Here is a 15,987-nt window from a genome sequence, read left to right on the forward strand (position 1 = left end):
GGATCTGATAATTCCAAGAAAATAATAATCTGTGCTGCTTAGAAGGCTCCTGCTCCAGGTATGATTGTTAAGCCCACTATGTCTGAGCCAATTGATATGATATCCATGTTGCCCCAAATCATTGTTAAGATACCTTTGTCTGAACTCTTTAGAATTGAAGAGCATAAGAGTAAAGCCTTATCATGGTTGGAAGGGATAGAAAAAAATAATAACAATGTAGAAGAAAATGTTACCCAACAGATCCCCTTGGTAATAGAAGATAGTGGTATCATGTCCCAAATTCCCCAAATTTTCTTGGATGACTCATCAGTAACATACATAGAAGATATTGACCCATTCTTTCTTAGTCTAATTATAAAAGGGAAGACCCTTAAAAATTGCATGATAGACTCAAGAGCCTCTAACACCATAATGGATTTCAAAGTAATGGAAGCCTTAGGGTTGAAAGTAGACACTGCACAAGGTAGATGCAAAGGTATGGATGCTAGGGAAGTCCCAGTCATAGGTACTATAAATGCTTTGCCATGTAAACTAGCTGCATATCCTGAGGTAGAATTGACCATGTCAGTCCTTATGGTTGACATACCTCCACACTATGGAATGTTACTTTCTAGAAAATGGAGTGCTGCTATGGGAGGTAGCCTACAGTGTGACTTAACTTATGCAACTTTTCGTATAGGTGATAAGACTATTAAAGTAAATAGAGAGTCAAGGGTTAGTCATATCTTGGGTGAAGAAATTGATAAAGATGCTACTTTCTTTTTAGATACTACTATGAATGCATTTAGAGCTGAATCGATTATCCAAGAAGTTAAAAATATGCCTGCTATAATTGAACATGAAGTTGAGTGTTGTATAGACTCACCAATTTTATGGACAATGTTCTTTGATGCGTCTAGTTCTAAAGAAGGTGCAGGGGGTTGGGTAGTTTTTGTTTCTCTAGAGAAACACACTTTCAGATATTCCTTTACCTTAAATTTTTCATGTACTAATAATATAGCTGAGTATGAAGCCTTATTGTTAGGATTGAAAGTTTCTACCCATCACTAGATCAAGAAGTTGCATGTCATAGGTGATTCTGAATTGATTATCTCATAGATAAAGGGAACATATGCTTCTAAGAATAGAAGGTTGAAACAATATAGAAATGTTGTTTGGCACTAGATATAATTCTTTGATGTATTTGGTATATCATGGAGAGATAGGACTCAAAATAAGATGGCTAACCTATTAGAAAATGTAGTAATTAAGCCACAAGAAATGTCATTTGTAGGAATCTCATAGATTGAGGTTCATAATAGACCCTTAGTACCTGATAATAGTGAACATTAGCAATTATTTAAAGATGATAAGGAAATTACCAATTTCTTGTTAAATGAAGATAAGTATCATGGTTAGGAGATGGATTGCAGTAATTTGGTTGAGACCATAGATGGGAGGGAAACAATTTTTAGCTAGGAAGTTGGCCAAGAAGTTATACAGTTGAAGACTAACAAAGTACCTAAAGGTCTAGTTATCTTGGAGAATATGTTTGATAACTAGGATAGGGTAAGATAGGGAGATAAGGACTATAAACCTCAGGAGTTAGAAGAGATAAATTTGGGTAATAATGAGGCTCGAAAGAAAGTCTACATTGGCCAAAATTTTTCAACTAAAATTAAGAAGCCTTTGATTGACCTATTAGGAAAATATAGACATGTTTTTGCTTGGTCATATGATGACTTGAAAGCCTATAGAGAAGATATCTTTCAACATGTTTAAATCATTGAAAGACAATGTAAAACCTTTTAGGAAAAACCAAAGGCTAGTCAACCCAACCCTAGCCCCCAAAATGTAGGAGGAATTGATGAAGTTAAGAGATGGGGGAATAATCAAGCATGTTAGACATTCCACTTGGGTTTCAAACTTAGTTCCTATTAGAAAAAAGAATGGTGATATTAGACTATGTGTAGATTTCAAAAATTTGAATATTGATTCCTTAAAAGACAATTATGGATTTTCCAACATGGAAGCCATGTTGCAACAAGTAACTGGATTTGAACTCATGTCTATGATGGATAGATTGTCAGGGTATAATCAGGTCCTGGTGAAAGAAGAAGAATAATTCAAGATAACATTTACAACTCCTTGGGGGACTTATGTATATGAAAGGATGCCTTTTGGATTGATTAATGTTGGTGCCACATTGTAAAGAGCCATGGATGTGGCTTTCCATGAATATATAAATAAGTTTATGATGGTATATCAAGATGACCTCACAGCTTATTCCAAGAAGGATGAAGATCACTATGGGCATTTAGAGAGGATTTTCATTAAAGCATTGGAATATGGAGTGTCATTAAACCCTAAGAAATGTGCATTTGGGGTAACTGAAGGTAAGTTTTTGGGGCATATAGTATAAAAGGATGGAGTAAAGATAGATCCTAAGAGAGTAGCAACTATTGATAAGGTCCCTCAGCCAAAGAATGTAAAAGGAATTTAATTTCCTTCTTTGGACGAGTTAATTTTCTGAGAAGGTTTGTTACTAACTTTACTAAAATTAGTAGACCTATTTCAAAGATGCTTAAAAAAGGAGCTATTATGGATTGGAATGGTGAACCTTCACAAGAATTCTAGGATATTAAAATTGCAATAAAAATGCTCCAGTGCTAATAACTCTTGACTACACAAAGCCCATGCACATATTTTCTTTTGCTTCTTTTCATACTGTAGTTATAGTCTTGTACAAAAAAATAATGAACGATATAAGCAACCAATTTCATTCTTTAGTAAATCATTGCAGCCAACTGAGTTAAAATATGAAATAAATGAAAAGCAAGCATATGCTCTGGTAAAAGTTGTAAAGGCTTTTAGATGCTACTTGGTAGGTGCTATTGTCATTGAGTTTGTGCCTAGTTCTGTTGTAAAGGATATTTTTTCTCAACAAGAAGTATTAGGAAGAAGGTGTAGGTGGATCAACAGGATCTAATAATTTAACATTGAGATATAGATAAAAAAGTTGGTAAGAGGTTAGGGTTTAGCTAAACTCATGGCTCAATCTAATTTGGGTCCTAACTAGATCAATATGGTAATAGATGACCTTAATTAGATCTAATTCATGTTATATGAGCCATTGTGAGTGGTATATCAATGTTATTCATTATCTGCAACACATAGATGTTCCATCTCACTTAACTAAAAATGAGAAGAGGAGCACAAAATTGCAAGCCATCAGGTACATAATTGTCAAAGGCAGTTTGTGGTGGAGAAATTTTGAATGGATATTATTGAAATGTGTTGATCAAGAAAGAGCCCAAGAAATTCTAAATGAAATGCATACTAGAGTGTGTGGGGGACATTATATGGCTAAGACTACTGCACACAAGGTAATGAGAGCTAGATTCTGGTGGCCATCCCTTTTTAAGGATGCTCAAATCATGGTTAGGAAGTGTGACTCTTGTCAAAGTTTTGTTGGAAAGCTTATTTTTTTCAGGTAATACTCCTTTAAAGTGAGTTGAGGTGCAAGCATCATTTCAGAAGTGGGGTATGGATTTCATAGGTGAAATTTCTCCCAAATCTAGTACTGGCTATTCATGGATTTTAGTTGCTACTAACTACTTTACAAAATGGGTAGAAGCTACCCCTAAAAGAAATGAAACAAGTAAAGTTGTCAATAATTTCTTGCTAAGTAATCTTATTTCCATATTTGGTTGCCTTGAGAAAATTGTGACAGATAATGCCATGTGCTTCAGGTCTGAGGAATGTACAAATTTCTGTGACACGTATGGAATAACTAGTTCAAAATCTTCCAAATATCATCCACAAGGAAATGGATAGGCTAAATCTACAAATAAAATCTTGTTAAAAGTTATTAAGAGGACCTTGGATGATAACAAGAAGGCATGGGACTCTAAATTGCAGTTTGCAATATGGGCTGATAGAGTGACTGTAAAGAAAGCCATTGGAGTATCCCCATTTGATCTAGTATATGGAATTCAGGCTAGGATGCCTTAGAAAAACTTAGTAGGACTCTATAACTACATCCATTTGTATGATGAAGATATAATAGATGATATGCAAGAAAGGCTGGATGAGCTTGTAGGGTTAGCAAAAACCAGAAAAGAAGCATCCCTTAGGAATCAAAAGCTATAACTACAAGTTAAGACATTATATGATAAAAGGAAAGTGAGTAAAAAGTTTGAAAATGGAGATTTAGTCCTTATGTGGAATGCCAGAATTGAGGATAAAGGAAAACATGGTAAGTTTGATCCCATCTGGCTAGGTCCTTATTTAATTGAAAATTAATGGGGAGAAGATTCTTATATCATTAAGGATTTATCAGACAATATTCTGGAACTATGAGTTCACGGTCAATTCTTGAAGATATTCTTTTCTTAAGGTATCTATTTTTCCATGAATATTAGTTTTAGGTCTCCTTGGGTTCTTGTACATTGTGTATATTTTGTAAATCCATGTAAATATCCCTGTATAGTCTGGTTCCCTATTTTGTTCTTTTATTCTATGCTCTCTAAAGAAGTTTTCATTTCAAGTCAAGTATGTGGTCTACTCTTCCAAATATTCTAAATTTTTGCATAGAATCAAGTAGTCTATCATACCCAGACAGAGCCACTGTTGGTGTAATTTTTCACAATGCTGAAAAATCTTGAAAATTTTATTGAAAAATCATTTAAGACATTGTATCTTGTAGATTAGGGTTCATTCCTTGTATTTTTCAAATGCTTAGGTTTCCTTAGCTCATGTCCTAGTTTTTGTGTTGTTAGAATTCTATCAAATTCTTAGGGTCTATCATTAGATCAATCAGTTAACAAACCCTAAGTGTGAAAACCCTAATGTCTTACTTTATTTCACCTTAGATTTTAAAAACCCTTGAATATAATTTTCCAAAAAATGATTTCAAGGCATATTATTTCTATCCTAAGGTTGGGCTCACACAAGCATGACTTCATTAAAAATCTTATTTAAACCTTTATTGGCCATGATTTTCTTGCAATTTGTTCGATTATTTTATTGAGAAATATCCTATGTAATGCAAATTTTATGTGACCATTGATCTTGTTTGAATCAATGAGTATCACATTCCTACAATATTGAGATGCAAGGTATTTAAGTAATGTAGGCATGTGCTTTGATGACATGTAGCCCTTGCCTTTTTAAAATCTTAGTGCACCGCAAAGATTGTATTTTATTATAAATTGCCAAAACCTTTCTACAGACTTGTTAGTACCTTTCATACATATTCTAGAATTCCTATGATGTGATTGGTTGATATATTAATAGAGGTATCACATTATGACCAAGATTCATCGACCATTGATTTTATTTAGATCAAGGGCTAATGCTTTCCTGCATTAAGAAGATGCACAAGGATTAAATAATGCAAGGAAGTGCAAAGCGGACACATATCAGGATCTGACATCATGGCCCCACCTTTATGTAGAATGATATTGAAGTTTCTTTTGTAGTAGTTTTTATATGAGTTGGACCAAGTGCTAGTTTTTTATTTGTCAGTTCAGCTAACATGGTATTTTAAGATACATCAGCCTGTGACTATAGATCCTTTAGAGATCAAGGGTTGGTGCAAGCCCACATTAAGAAATTACTTTTACAATAAAGAATGCAGGACTGTGCCTTTGTGTCACATATCATAGTGGGGCCAAGACTAGGGGAGAATGCTGAGTCACACCTTGCTATATGCTACATGTGCTTAGCTGGAAGTACTTATGCTATGGGCACCAAATTTCTAGCAATTAATGCAGTAGTCAGGTTGGTTAGAGCATGAAAATGAGAAGAGTCACTTCATTGGTCCAAGTGGACAATGTGACCATAAAGTACAAAGTTTTTTACATAGTTGATATTGCCTTGGTCAACGATGGGTGCATGCTTGCATTAGGAACTTGAAAGGATTTTAAGCAAAGTGGGTATGCACCATGTGGGCATGTGTCCATGGTCAATTCACTATCCCCATTGTAGAAGGGTTTGTAGGATTTGAGTAGCACTGTCTGTGGATCTTACCTTGATCAATGATGGATGCATGCCTGTAGTTTGAAGATGCACATCCAATAAGGAAAGCAGGGATGTGCTAGCTTGACACATGGAAAGGATGACATCAAGCACCTACTCACTCAGAAGATGATATGGGACTTTCTTATGTGGAGGTTGTCAGAAGGCATAGATTCACATAGAGACTTCCTATTGGTTAGTACAACTAACTAGGCCTTTTTGAATTGTAAACTTGTGTGATTGTTGATCTTGTCTTGATCAACGGATATCACTTACCCACAATTTTAAGATGCAAGAAATTTAAGGAATGTGGGTAAGTGCTAATGCAAAATATGGCCACATTTTTAAAGCCATAAAGCTCGTTACTTTTTGAATTAAAGCCATCCAATTTGGTGAAAATTTATGGATAAGATTCAAATCTGGGTGCAATTTGGAGGTAATGATTACTGAGAGTAAATATGGTGTAGGGCTCATTCATGCAATTCTGATGCATGAATATAATTCATGATTTCACCATTAATGAACCACCAAAGCACAAAAAGAATATCAAAGCTTACAAAATTTGTAGAGCTAGGGCATAGCAATTTATCCAGTGATCTAGTGAGTTGCAGTGGAAATCATACAGTGCAGAAGTGCAAATTGGAGCATGTAAGTACTCTGTGACTCCTTGAAATCAAATATCTACTATTATATAAGTTCTAGGGTTTATTCAAAATTCCTCCCTAGAAGGAATTCATTGGAAAGATGGATTACCTAAAACATTCTATACATGATTATTTTCTTGAACAATTCCCTTTATCAATACATGAAATAACTAAGGGGAGGGAGTTGATTCCTAAACACCCTAGGGTAGCCATAGCAGAGGGTATCTATGATAAAGCTAACTAGGTATGAGATGCCCAAGTTTCCATGGGAGGTCTAGAGTTATTTAGGAAATGGTTTTCAGAGCGAAAACTAGACACTCATATGAGCAATGTCTAGGAGTTTGATATTGGAAAATTAACAGTCCCCACAGTTTCCTTTGATAGTGATTTATTGATGGATTTGGCCAAGAAATATGATCCAATTATATGGTGGGTAAAGAACCATGTTGGAGTGAATCTTTTTAGGGTTTTCCCTAAACTAATTTATGAGGTTTTCAACCTCAACCCTAACCATGCCGTACATGAAATTATTGATATGGATGACCTTCAAGCAAGGTACAATGCACAAAAGATTTACTTAAGAATAAGACCACTATAGGAGCATGTTGCTAAAATTGGTACTTTATCTATGATTACCACTAGCACCCTAGAGCCATTGCTGAGAAGACATTTTAACCTTAGAGCTCAGGCATTATATTTTTCTCTTTGCATTATTTTTGGAATAGATGAAGCAGATCAAATCCTAGGCTCAATTGTCATTATTATGGCTCAAACTCTTCAATTTGGGATGAGAACTATTCTAGATTTTGCTACTTTTCTTGCAAAGGAAATGCACAATGGTTTGGTGGGGATAACATGGGGAAAAGTGGACAAACCATTTTGTTGGTATTCGTTGATCATGTATTTATGTTTTTACAAGGGATATACCTTTTTCTCCAAGGGTATGGAGCTAGAAATAACTAGAGATGGAAAGAGGAATCCAGTTCAGTGCAGACATGACTTTAGAAGCTACAGATACCAGTTATGTGAGGTTTGACAGATATTTTGCATCAAAGCTCAGATTGCTCTTAAGAGGAGACAACCCTAGGATTCCATAATAATTACTAGAATTGGTTAGACCTAAGGACCATGCAAAAGGGCTACTAGTTAGTCATAATTGGGGGGATATAGTCCCTTATAATGTTTCAATAGTAATAAGAGTGTATGGCTTCTTGGGAAAGCCTCATGTGTTACCATTCCATGTGCCACTAAAAATAAGGATAGTAGAATTATTATGGCAGATAGGCACAATTGATGAGAGGGATTTTCCTAAGAAAGGTACCTTCTTTCCAGTTGTTACTGTAGTGCATGATTTTTTTTTTGTGAGGAAAGGGTGGAAACACCTCAACTTGTTCTTGGATAGATACAACATGGCAGAATCTCATGCTAGATTCATTGACCCTGAAGGGTTCTATGACCTCTTAAGAGAGAAGACAAAGGCTCCCTGCATGGTGCACCAGGTATACTATCTAGAGGATGTTATTAGGAATATTTTTTCTTTACAAGAGCAGTAACTGAGAAAGGAGAAATGGATAATATTTAGTAAGACTTTAGAATTCATTAATGCTTTGTACTCTAGCTATGATGCATTGAAGAATAAGAAATATTGGGGAGCCAAGATGCAAGCACTAATGAATAATTTTTCTAAGATAACCCAAACTATGAATGAGAAGAAGGACATATATGTCAAGACTTACCCAGATAGGGCTACAGAGGTGCAAAGAAGGATGAATAGTAGAAATGTAGTGGTTCTTGGTTAGTACACTTTGTAGAAAAGAGAAGGTTATGTAATGATTCAAAATGTGTAGCAGGCTCCCCTTCAGCAAAGACCAAGGTTGGAAAGTCCATCTGTAGCTAGTGCTCCAAAAAGACAAAAGTTAGAGCAAGGGTCTTCTTCTTCTCAAGCAGAACAATACTCCCCAAGCCAGTCCTCAATCCAAATAGATGATGAAGCATCTTTGAGGGAACAACTTAGAAAAATTGGTAGGGAAGGGGATGTATTTGTTACTTCCACTAATCTAGAAATTGGAGAACCACAAGAACCTCCTACACCTTCCTTAGATTTAACTGTTGCTGACTATCAAGGTAAGGAAGTAGACCCTATAGTTGCCTAAGCCATTGAGAGGTTTATTAATGATGAAAAATTTGTGAAGTATAGAGCATTTGCACAATTTTTGTGGAGGTTAAACATAGGAAATTTTGAGAAAACTTGTGAGAAGATAAAGACAGAATAACCTGATAAATCAAACTCCTCTATTAAGAAAGAGGTAAAGTCAAATTTTTTGAATGATTTTGCTAAATTTACACTTGAGGCTAGAAGGTAGATAGTTAAACAGTTAGGAGTCCTCATTTTACCAGAATGGGATATTGTAAATGTTATGGTTTTTGATTTAGTTAGGAAACAAAAGGATGTCCAATTCAAGACTGAAGAAGAGGTATTACAGGCTCATAGAGGAGTCAAGTTTAGTAATGACCACCGAGCCCTCATTGTTTGGTCTATTTGGAAAAGGGATAAGACTAGGATGTAGGAAATCCCTACTGCAGAGCATGTTGGTGCATTGACATTGTTCAGGGCTAGTGAGGTAGGTAGTAAACAAATAATGTGAATGGCTCCAAAATGTTAAAATTTGCTAGTGTGGTGTCTGGCCAAGAAGAAGATAGATTTTCTCAACTCAATGCTAGATTTGAAGAAGTTATGAAAGCATATGAGGAGAGGGGTATGCAAATACAGTCATTGGAAAATAAAGTGACCAAATGGAGAAGATTCTTGGGAAAAGAAAAATAGGAGAATCTAGTAGACCTAGGATTGCATACCCCCCATGGCCACCTGTTGAACCTTTTAAGTCAACACATATTATTAAGATATCAAATACCCTAGAAAGGCCCTAGTTCTATATTGTAGAGGTTTTTGAAGAGGAGAAGAATAAATTATATGCATTACATGCAGAACTTAATAATCGATATGAAGAAAAACTGAGGTAGGGTATCATGTATTTAGTAAATATAATTGAACGACCATCATTTTTTGATTTGCAATTAGGGATTGCAGCTATTAGGGATGAATTGAAGGGAAATAAAGCTATATTTAGACCCATTGTACAAAAGTGGATAGATATAAATGAAGATATCACTGCCATGTGTATATCTATTATCCAACTGACCTATCACTAGATAGAAAAGAGCTTTGATTTGTTAAATAAATTGCAAGGTTTTGATGATAAAAAAGATTCTTTCCAAAGAAGATTAAATATTTTTTTGCCAAATATTTTGTATAAAAAATTGATTTATTCCCTTGTGCTTTAAAGAAAATTGAGAAAGTGAAGGAAAAGGAAGAATGGAAGAAGGAGCTGGATGAGATTTTTTGTGAAAGAATGAATAAAATTATAAATGAAATAGGCCATCTATTATGGGCAATGACAAATGAAGAGTTGGTAAAGGTGTAGTTGTTCTATAATAACATCAAAAAAGACCTTGTGGATATAGAGACAATTGCAAATTCCTTAATAACTATGCAAAGAGAGGTCCGAGTTTTGATTGGCCAGATGACACTGCCTACAATAAATGGAAAGATAAATTTATGTCCATAGAGTAGGTGGTAGGAGATGACGAGGTAGAAGATGATGAAGAAGAAGAAGGTGCAATAATAAATGTCACCCATGTAGTTAATGATAAAGATTACTCATCACTTTCAATCTTGATGACCTCTTACTCTAAGGAATCAGAATGATAAAAGAATCCGATCATAGTGCCTTTGTCTTTCCAAGAGGAGTAACAAAAAGGGACCCACAAAGGAATGTTCAATGTAAAAGTCCTTTTGTTATTCACAATTTTGTTTTCTTGTGATAGGTGTATGTAAGAATCTTTTTGAAGGACACCTATCAATCACATTGGCCCTTTTCTTGTTGCAACTCATGCCTATATAAATGAGTTTTCAAGGCAATGTGATGGTCTAATTTTCTAATGCATTTTAGTATTGCACTTAGTTTTTTTTTGGTCTAGTAATTTGAGCAAGTTTTGTGATGTACTTTCTCTATCAGTTTCTGAGAATACATTAATGTAGAATGATCTATGTGTTTCTTCCTAAGGTCATTCTAAGTCTATTGCAAGTGTATACAATTTTCAAAGAAAATGAATACAAATTATGAGCTATCCCCATATCAATTCTTTCTAAATTTTGTCTCCTTTTGGTTACTTTGTCATCTTGATGTTGTATGAGTAAAAGCTTGTGCGAGTGAATGCAATCCATTTAGGTTGTATATATATTCATCATTGCTATTAGTTCAATGGATTAAATAAAAGCTTTGATGAATTTGATAAGGTTTCTATAGTAATAGGAAGGATGTTTTGAATGATAAAGTCCAGTAAGAATTGCTAATGATATTTGTTGTGAGGCAACAAATCAGATCCATGGAATTGCAGTAGACTCTAAACCCCAGTGGATTAGGCACTGGTCAAATTATTTTAGTTGGAAGAGAAATAGATCATAGATGGGTATCAAATGAAAAATTATAATCAATTTTATTTTTATTTCCTAAAGATCTTCATAGTTGGTCAATACTTATTTGCCTGGAACACTTTAGCTTTATTTAGCTACTATTGCTGAAACCAATTGCAAATTTATAGAAGACTTTATGACCAAATCTACTATATGGGATGTATCTTGTTTAAAATGTCAGAACCATGCATGTATTTGAGGATGTAAGATGAAAATTAGAATGAAACTAATATAAGTCTCATATAGTATCTTCTAGTCTTAAAGTATCCCTAGGTATACCCACCCTAGTTTTGTAGAGCCTAAAGAGTAGAAAACCACCCTTGGTTTTGTTGAAGTTGTGTCTAAATGGTTTACACATGTAATTGCTGATAGGAAGTGGCTAATGCTTAGGTTATGTGAGTATTATCCATTTGGTATTGAATCTTTGTTGTTTAGTAGTTTTAAAACTCCAACATGTACCTTTATTGATTTGTACTTGATTTAGGGTGTAGACAGTTGTACTTAAAGCTTCTTTCCAGTAGTTTAAAGCAATATTATTCTCCATAATTAATGTTCTGACACAATCTATCACTGATCTATTCCTCCTTTCCACAATGGCATTCTGTAGGGGAGTTCTAGGTGCTAATGTTTACCTTTTAATTCCGTTATGATTGCAAAATGTCTCAAATTCTTTTGATGTGAACTCTCCTCCTCTATCTGATCTTAGGCATTTTAGATTCTTCCTTGTTTCTTTCTCAACCCTGGCCAAAAACCACTTAAACATTTGAAATGCATCAAATCTTTACTTTAAGAAGATGATAGTCATCATCCTAGAGTAGTCATTAGCAAACAACATTATATATCTATCTCCTTTGTAGCTTTGCACTTCTATTGGGGCACTTAAATCAGCATGGACTAACTCTAGTACTTCATTTGAAGTATAGATTTTTCTTTTGAAACATGACTTGGTCATCTTTCCTAGTTGACACTATTTACACATTGTATTGTCAGGCTTCTTCAGTTTAGGTAAACCTTTGACTTTCTTCATTTTGCTGATACTAATCATATTATCAAAGTTGACATGACATAACCTTCTATGCCATAGCCACACATCATTAAATCTTACAATGAAATAGGAAACATCCTCCATATCTAGGTAAAATAGATTACTCATAGTTTGGTCTCCTTTTCCTATTGGATTTCCATTAGTGTCATAGATTTTGGCAGTTTTGTTTCCAAATTCTACTTTGCATCCTACATTGCCTAACTGTGACACCCTAAGTAGGTTGTAGTTCAATCCTTCAGCATAATATACATGATCACATGAGATTTTCTTTGTAATCTTAAAAGAACCTTTTCCTTTGATTAGACATGGAGCATCATTTCCAAATCTAACACTATTTCCATCTTATTGGGTCAAGGTAAAAAACTTATTTTTGTCTCCTATCATGTGATGTGATCACCCACTATCTATGATCCATCTGTCATTCTTTTTTACACATGTTACCAATGTTGATGCCTCATATTTATCTAACTCATCCTTCATGGCTACATAAACTACCTCATTATCATTTTCATCATAATTGTCTTCTTCAACGACATAGCACTTTTTGCCTTTGTCTTTGTATTCTCTACCATCATCTTCTCTTCTGTTCTCGTGCTTGTTGCCTTCTCTATAGTTCTTTTTCTATGTGCATATTGTAGCAATATGTCCTAATTCATTGCAATTAAAATAAATGATAGGCAACTTATCTTTGAATTTACCTTTGCCTCTATGAAATCTTCTGGCCAACAATGCTTCCAATTGTTCCACATCTTCTTCATCTGTTAGGCTATTTTTGGATGCATATTTTATCTTCTTTTCTTCTTCTTTGGTTTCACCTCTTTAGTCTCTTTCAACAACAGCTTGGCCTTGAAAGTAGATTCAAGATTCTTAGGTTTGTAGTTATCAAAGTTGGATAACTCAAATGCAATAAGTCTTCCCACTATACCTTCAAGAGTTAATTTGTTTCCTGGTATGCATCTTAATTCTTGGATGGTTGATACTCTAATAGCATAGATGGGGAGCAAGGTTATTAAGACTTTACTAATGATAGTTTCTTCATCTATAAGACCACCCAAACTTCTTATTGTACTTACTACTTCATTTATTCTAGATACATATTGAACAATGTCCTCACCTTCCTCAATTCTCATATCATCATACTTCCCTCTAGGGCTTTCTCTTTTTGCTCTTTGGATATTTTGATCTCCTCCATAAATATCTAACAAGGCTTTCCACATCTTGAATGCAGAGGTACATCCCTTGATGTCATCAAATTTAGCATAGGTGAGGGTAGAGGCAATCTCTAGAATAGCTTGATTGTGCTCCTTTTTCTTCATATCTTCTATAGTAGGAACACCAGCTAGATCAACACATTCTACTTCAATTGAGGTTTGTGCATGATCACCTATTCATCCAAGGTCATGCTTCATTAAACTTTTCTATGCAGTGAAGTTATCTTAGTTGAGTTTGGGAACTTCTCTCTTAGACATCTTGATCTTTCTGCTTCTAGTACCTTTAAACCAAATCAACAGTTGGCTCTGATACCAATTGTTATAAATGCTTTAGAATAATTGAGAGAGGGGGTGAATCAGTTATTCAAGGTCCACATGTCCTAACAAAACTTTTTCACTAAGTATAGTGAGCCCATTAAGCTAGCCATGCATCCAAGCTAAACATTCATCTTAGCAAGTTACTAATGAATCAACATACAAGAATAAGACATGAAAGATCAACACATAACATAGTGATTTATATGGAAACCCAATTTGGGAAAATCTACCAAAAACATGCTACTCCCTTCTCACTCTTTTGAAGTGATGCCTTATGAAAGGCTTGTCCTGTTAAAGGCTACAAAAAATACTGTTAAATGTAACTCGGCTAAAGGATTTCAACCACCCTGTTAGAAGTGGGCCTGGTTAAAGGACTTTAGAAAATTCACTTGGAATGTCACCCTGTTAAAGGATTTACAAAATGGTTGTTAAACCAACCTAAGTCCATAGGATTTTTCCCTAACTGATACAATTTTTAGAGACTAACAATAAGGGCTTTTGATTTGATACAAATCACAACATAACTTGTAGATTTCATATAATAATTTAGTTCACAAATTTGTTTGGCTTTTAGTCTCTGTGGCTCTGACAACTTGTCCTTCTTGCAAGCTTTGTCTCCTTGAGTCTCCATGTGCATTGTTCCAATGTAATCACCTTTGTGGTCACCTATCAAAGTAGAGTCTCCATACTCTATTCCTCCCTATCGATGCCTTCTCCTTGATGCCATATACTCTCTCCAACCTCTTTGCTTCTTGACTTGTAACTTCTTAAATAGAAGTCTAGAATACTTTTCCTACCCTTATTTTAGGTTAGAATAGATTAGGTAAGATATGATGTATCTACCCCTTATCTTGTTTCTTCTAGAAAAATAATGTGAAATCCACCTATATTCACCTAAAATGATTAACTTATAATTCTGTGTCACTAGCTCAACATTCTTATCTTCCATTTGGTTCACAAAATTCAAGTTAACAAAATTGTTAGCTCAAATATGGAAAATCTTTGACTTTCTCAAATAATGCAGTAGCACAACACTATTGACTTTTTGATGCTTGACACATACTATTTTACTCAACTCCTACTATGGATTCACTTGGCATCAACTAAGTTTTACTAATGCTCGACACCTATTACATTTTTATCTAGCTCAACACCTGAACTTGCTCACCATCTTTTGTTTCACTCGACACACACTAGATTTTGTATTTGCTTGGCACTTACTGATAATGAACTAACTTGCTTGACACCCACTAATGAATTTAGTCAAGCTTTGTAGACAACTTTGTTACAACTTATTCTTCTACAATTTCTAAGTGTAGAAAACATCTGTATCTTCAAGTGTATTATCAATACATCATTTTATCATTGTCTTAATTGATCCTTGTACTTCATTACAAAACCATAACTCAACCTTTCCCTTAGGTGCTTTTGTTACATCTTATTGATTAAATCCTCTTCATAAATCAACTAAGTGATAGTACTTGGATCTTATAAGAAAATGTCATTCCAACAAATAGCAGGTTTGACATTAGTGACAAAACAATGATTGAAAATATTCTTTATCAACAATCTCCCTTCTTCAATAATGATCTTTTCAATTAGATTTCAATAGATTGAATCTTAGAGTGCATCCCTCTTGATTCATGCCTCTTATCCCATAGTAGAACCAAATCACCTTCCATAAATTTCGTTAGTCTTTCTCTTTTATCAAATAATTTCTTGACTCTTCCTTGGTGTTCAGTGATTGTATCTACCATTTCTACTCTTTCCTCCTATAGCTTGGTGTGATACAAAATTCTCTTTTCCAATCCATCTCTCAATATGCCATCTTCAATCATAGTCTTCAATTTATAAGTGGCAAGCTCTAAAGGTAATTGTAAGTTAGCTTCTACTCCATAAACTAACTCAAAAGGTTAGATACCAATGGCTCTTTTAGGTGTGGTTCTATCTTCCCATAAAGCACCATGTATCTTCTTGCACCAACTTTTCTGATTATCTGAGACTAATTTCTCTAAAATATTAATCAAATTATTATTGCTAGATTTAGCCTACCCATTTCCTTGAGGAAAATAATCAAAAGAATGACCAACTTGGATACCATTATCATAAAAAAATTAAATCATTTCTAAGAAAGATAAATAAGATGCATTATCCATTATCAATTATATAGGAACTAAAAATCTAACCAATATATGTTCTTTAAGGAATCCATACACCACCTCTAATGAGGTCTTC

Source organism: Cupressus sempervirens, chromosome 2 (assembly GCF_028749045.1).
Source record: "Cupressus sempervirens isolate cs-2001-9-10 chromosome 2, ASM2874904v1, whole genome shotgun sequence".
Classification (NCBI taxonomy): domain Eukaryota; kingdom Viridiplantae; phylum Streptophyta; class Pinopsida; order Cupressales; family Cupressaceae; genus Cupressus; species Cupressus sempervirens.